Genomic DNA, 5,804 nt, shown 5'->3' with positions numbered 1-5,804 from the left:
CTCACCTCCCAACTGATGTCAGAAGAACTGCTTTTCTGATTACTTTTACTAACTCTCTACAATAGTTTTGAAAGAAGTCAATGAAACTCAAGAACACTGCCTTAATAATGCAAATTGGTATTTTTGCATGGCTGCCCAAGTGCAGCATTTGCTCACTCTAGGAATTCAGTTATAGAGCTACAAAGAGCTCCTTGAATCTCCCAGTTCTATGCTGTGATTTTTAAACTGCCAAAGAGGTAGACGTTTGACTCAGTCTACATAGATGCTTGGAAGAAGATGGTCTTTGGACTGTAGAGGTAACAGAAAAATTTCTGAGGAAAATGTTTCTGAGAAGAGTTTGAATTGGCACGTGGATTTCATCTAATGGGGATGAAGAAGAAAAAAGAGGTCTTTTAAGGTTAAGGAGGGGAGAGGTAGAAACTGCCCCTGCTGCTCAGGCTTTGCAAACACTTAGACTGCATGTGCACAAGATAAATTTTTTTCTCTTATTTACCTCAGAATAAATCCAGAGTGACTCTGGAAGTGTTCACAGTGAACTCCTTGCCTCCAAACCTCTTTGATTTTTTTTTTTTAACTTCTCATCAGCTCCATCCTCACAGAGCCTTGCATCAGAGCTCATCTAGGCCTAACTACAACTTCTGGCTACAGAAGAGAGAACATTCATTCTGGCACTCTTTTCTAGGGCTCATCACTGCAGTAACATTGGCATTATATCTTGCAGACCACATTTTTCCTGACAATCTTGATGACAGGGGATTACACAGCTGAGCTGGACACGGCATGAGCTCTGGAGATGGACACAAGTGCTGTGGTGGCACCTGGTCCTGGCATGGGACAACCCCACAACCCCTCCTGCTTTGTCACTGAAGGCTGTTTGTCATCTCTGCTCCTTGATAAGCAGGGTTTAAATGGCTTTTTCTACCTTCTGGAGTATTAGGATATTCCTCAGACCTTAATGGAAAAGGACAAGGAGGGACATTTAGCTGATAGAAGTCATTTGAAGAGGTTTGGTTAGCTAAGCCTCATTCTTGGCATTCCCTCAGTTCCACTGAGCGAACTTCCTGCCTCAGTTTCTCCAAATTTAAGATAGAGAAGTCTCTCAGACATGCTGTGAAGTTCACTGATTGTCTAAAACTTGCCTGGAAATGGGAATTCTGCCCTTTGCCTCGTGCTCCAGCCGGGGAGGCCTCACAGTGCGTGCATCCCACCGCAGTGACCACACCATGCTGGGGGTGTTACTGATGTACTCCCCAGAACTGAGGTCTGATAAACTCCACAAAGCCTTGAGAAACTTTCTGGTTGGAAGTCACGGTGGCAGAGTAGTCTTTAACGTTATTATTCTTCATTGTCATAATGATTGTTTTGAAGGATTGGGCTTGCTGTTTTTCAAAGAGATTTTCTCTCCGATATGCAGCCAGCCCGAGGGAAGGAAGAGCCCCTCCCAGTGACAGGCTCTCCGGCACAGCCCAGGGCAGGGACAACCTTGCTTTTATTTTGCCAACCTACCTGCTATGTGGGCTGATGGCTCAGAGGGGTTTTAAAACCCCCCTGTCTCTCCATTTCAGAGGTGAAACGTTGGGCTTTTTCTCTCACTGTGACCTCCAGGAAGCTTGGCACATTCCTTAAGTAAAACTGACCCCAAGTTCCTTTTTCTGCTGTTTTTGGATTAAGCCAGACTTGGCACTCACGTGGGCTGCGATACAGTCAGCATTCCCCAGCTGCAGCACTTTGTCATGGGTCAGCACAAGCGAAAGTCTGTTCAGCAGAAGGTCGTGGTGCTTCAGCAGATTAATGCTGAAATGTGTCAAAGAAAGAGAGGGGAGGCTGAAACCCTATGGGTTCTGTGACACTTAAACACACCCCGAAGTACATTAAGCACTGGTTTATGAACACAGTACCCCATGAGTATTTCTGGCACCTGCACAGCCTCGCTGCTGCCTCATGCTGCGTTAGAGGTGCATCTCTGTGACACAGATGGAGCTTCAAAAGGTGCAGAACCCAGCTGCACACCTGCTGTTAATCACCTCACTTCTCAACTTGTTAGCTGTGGCTCTATTTCTGCCTGAATTCAGACAAGGAAAGCTGTAAGTGCAGGAATAAATGCAGCCAGGAGTACAGCAGGAGGCACTGCTGTCTCGCGGTGGGATGAGCAGAGGTGGAGGATCTCATCCCCAAATTGGTAAGCCAGGTGTGGGGTCACAAGACCCCCCCCAAGGAGCACTGCACCATAGGTAGATAGCAATGCTAGATCTGTGGATCTCAAATCTTCCTTGAATAGCATTTGATTCTGCTTAGATGTATGTATGTCATAGCACTGGTACATTCATGGCATTTTGCACTCCAGCTGGCAAAGATTGACTTCTACAGGTTATAAAACCAGCTCAATGGCTGGTTTTATTTATTTATTTTTCTACCCCTTTTTACTGTTGATTATGAAGCTGCAAGAATTTTAGGGGTTTAATTTGTTTTCTGTCCGTTGTTATTTCTAAATTAAGCAACACAAAACAGTGACGTGAACAATCCTTTGTGGCTCAATGGTTAGTTTTGTAAAGATATATATATATATATATATATATATTTAAATATATATAATTTATAGAACTTGAAGTCCTTACATCTCATTTGAGCAGTAGGAATTCTGGATCTCCTTCTTCATTCACAACTGGAATTACTGCCATTTTGAGTTTGGAAATTCTGGATAAAAGTCTCATTTATTATATAGTTTCACTCTCCTTTTGTTGTAGCCCCTTCTTTCTGCACTCTTCCAGCACCTCCCATCCCAAAAGCACCTCAAAAGCAGAGGTACGTTTATTGGTGACTGCAGAGCTATGCTGACCTGCTCTGATCAGCGCTTTATGCAAAAGGGGAAGCACTTCTGGACCAGTTAGTGCTTCAAGTGTGACTGCCAATACTAGAAAATATGGAGACTGGCACGGATACAGCACCCTAATCTCATCCCTAAGCAAAATTGAGAGCTCCAAACAGCAACTAAGGACTCGAGAACTGCATTTATTTTGCTAGAGGCTCCCTGTGGACAACGGCAGCAGTGCAAGAAAGCACAAGTTCTCTATGGGATGGCTGGAAGGGTCTGTGGCACTGAGACAGAATCTTTCTGTCATCTGCAGAGACAGGAACTTTTGATTGTTGTAAAATAGTTTTAATATGAAAGAAACAGAGCAAAAGGAGTGGAATCAGTGGAGTAGATTGGGAAGAGAGCTCTAGAACTCCAGGGATTTTTCAGTTATTTTTAACTGTCTTAAAAGGCACAAGATATAACTGTCAAAAGCCCAGTTTTTCAACCCTCACTAAGTATTCCAGTCCAGCTGTATTTATTGATGGTGATTCTGCAGCTGAATAAAATTTCACCGTTTGTATCTCTTGGGTAGGTGAGTGAAAGAATAAATGCAAAGCTAAGGCTGGTAGACAGTGCGGCCCATAGCCAAGAAAGCTGCATTTCTGGCTCCAAATAACATTTTCCAACCCCTTCCACAGTCAGAGACTTGCCAGATCCCCATTAAGCTTCTTAAATTATTGTATGCAACACCTGAAATCAAACGTAGACATGACTTTGTCTTTAAGCAGGGATTCAGGTTTAAAATTATGGCACCTAGGAGCCCAGGGAAATTTTCTAGGTGCTAAGTTTGGCTCCGGAGCTGCCATTTCCCAGCACAGCAGAATAGCTCTCCCCAGTCCAGGAGGTCACAGTAAAGTATGAATGAAGGTGTTAATGTAAAACCCCAAATCCACAGACTTCTTGATTTATGGAGCTGACTTTGCTTTCTAGGAACTAAGAACAAGATTTGTTAGAGGTGAGGGTGAAAGAATAGCTTTCATGTTTTTCATGCCACAAGGCTTAGAGCCACAAGGCTCTGGACCCTGCAGGTGAGATGTGCTTCATGGAGGCTCCCTGGGCTATGGCCCAGGCAGGGCTGGAGGGGTTCTGCTGGGCACAGAGCAAGGAGAAAGAGGGAATAACAAGACTGTGATTGCGTATGCACACATGGATCAAGGCCTGCATTTGAATGATGGGAGAGCAGGTAAATAGGATGCTGAAGCATGCTTGCTATGGCATAGGGATGGGACCCTTTGCATGCGTCTGCGTCTCCCCAGATGGAACCATGATGCTGAAATCTCCTGAGCTTCTGACATCAGCAACAACAGGAAAAAAAGCCTCCAAAAAGAGTTTTCCTGGCATAGATCCTCCTCTGCCCTTGGTATCTGTAAACTATGGTGGCTGACCGCAGTGTGAAGGTAAACCTTGCATTGACATGGAGAGTGATGAATAGTTCCTATCCTGAAATGCAATCTCTGAAATTGATTGCACCATCACAGTAAATCCATTACTGAAGCAACCCATTTTACCATACCACATTTCAATAATTTATTTCAGAATAAAAGGCTTTTAAAGTATCAGATGAAATTAAGACCAGTTCTTTGATATCTGTAAATACTGGAAGCCCTACTTCAGATGGAGGTGTCATAGATACTTCCTGAAAGTAAAATTATATTTAATATGGCCAACAGAGGCTAGAAGAGGAGGTTGTCTAGGTGAAAGGGGAGGAATCTCATTGAATGGGGAGGTCTAGATTGAATATTAAGAAAAAAAAAATAAATTCTCTGAAATAGCAGTGATGCAATGGCACAGCTGCCCCCAGAGGTGGGGGAGTCACTGTCCCTGGTGGTGGTCAAGAACCATGGGGATATGGCACTGAGGAACATGGGTTAGTGGTATATGGAGAAGGGTTGATGGATGGACTAGGTGTTCTTAGTGGGCTTTTTTCTGGTTCTATAATTCTATGAAATGTTAGCAAGGATAACTGGGATTTGTATGAGGTTCCCAATTCTCCTTGTTAAAATTTTTAGTTTGTAACTATCTGTAGAACTGTTTACTTAGCTCAAATGTAATCTGTGGATAGCCCTTTGGAGTCTTATGTATTTCTCAAAAAAGTGCTGACTACAGATACAGTAGATTTGCACAATCCAAATGCTTTCTGATCCTGCATATGTGTATGTTTGTTGGCCTGGGTGGAGAAACATATCTGCCTCAGTTTTGAACAGCATCGGTGAGCCCACAGATCAGAGGCAAGAAGGTAGGACGTCTGTCCTCACTGTGGGTAGAGAATGGTGTTGTGCTGTCCTCCAGGGCTTTGTGCTTAGGTGAATATTCTCTGTTAGATGATAAAACAATGATTTGTAGGGTTATACATCTTTTCCTGTAAGATTTACTTTGAGATAACAAAGCTGAAAGGAGCTGCAGCACCTCGCCTATGCGCAAGTTTCCTCTCTGCAAACACCGTTACAAACCAAATTTGCACTCTGCTGAAGACACTCCTACTTCTGCTGAGCCTGTCCTTTTGGCACAGTTGGTCTCTGGTTACACATTGACCTAAGGCTGTGTTGATAACTGTGACCATTCCCTGTTCTATGATACAGCTCCTCCAGGTAGAGCAGCAGTGACCTGCTGTACTGAACTAAATCACTGTGTGATGCTCTGCAACTGTCAGGATACTGAGTAATGGGATCTGGGTGTATGAAGTTGCAAGAAGGGAGAATACAAAACGAGGTATGTATTCTCATATTTAATAAACACGTAACATTTTATCTTCAACCTTCTGCCTGCTTACAAATGAAATGAGCCCTTAGTGTGACATTCCTTGCATTTTTACATCAGCTTAACCCTGGAAAAGCTTAATCCTGGTTTAATGGTCTTTTAATAGAAGTGGTCAGTAGTTCAGTAGATGTTTAAGTGACAGCTTGACAGACGTGGAGCTGACACATTAATCCTGGCTGCAGGCCAGGCGCTA

At 43.5% G+C, this 5,804-nt stretch overlaps 1 long non-coding RNA gene across 1 annotated transcript; it reads left to right on the top strand.

Annotated features, from left to right (window-relative positions):
• Positions 1 to 482: 482 nt before the first annotated feature.
• LOC109370782 lies at positions 483 to 4,420 on the top strand. The gene is made up of 2 exons (XR_002121197.1): positions 483 to 2,179; positions 2,745 to 4,420. It is a non-coding gene; the product is annotated as an uncharacterized LOC109370782 (long non-coding RNA).
• Positions 4,421 to 5,804: the final 1,384 nt, after the last annotated feature.

Source organism: Meleagris gallopavo, chromosome 22, assembly GCF_000146605.3.
Source record: "Meleagris gallopavo isolate NT-WF06-2002-E0010 breed Aviagen turkey brand Nicholas breeding stock chromosome 22, Turkey_5.1, whole genome shotgun sequence".
Classification (NCBI taxonomy): Eukaryota; Metazoa; Chordata; class Aves; order Galliformes; family Phasianidae; genus Meleagris; species Meleagris gallopavo.
This window is presented reverse-complemented; position numbering and strand designations above follow the sequence as displayed.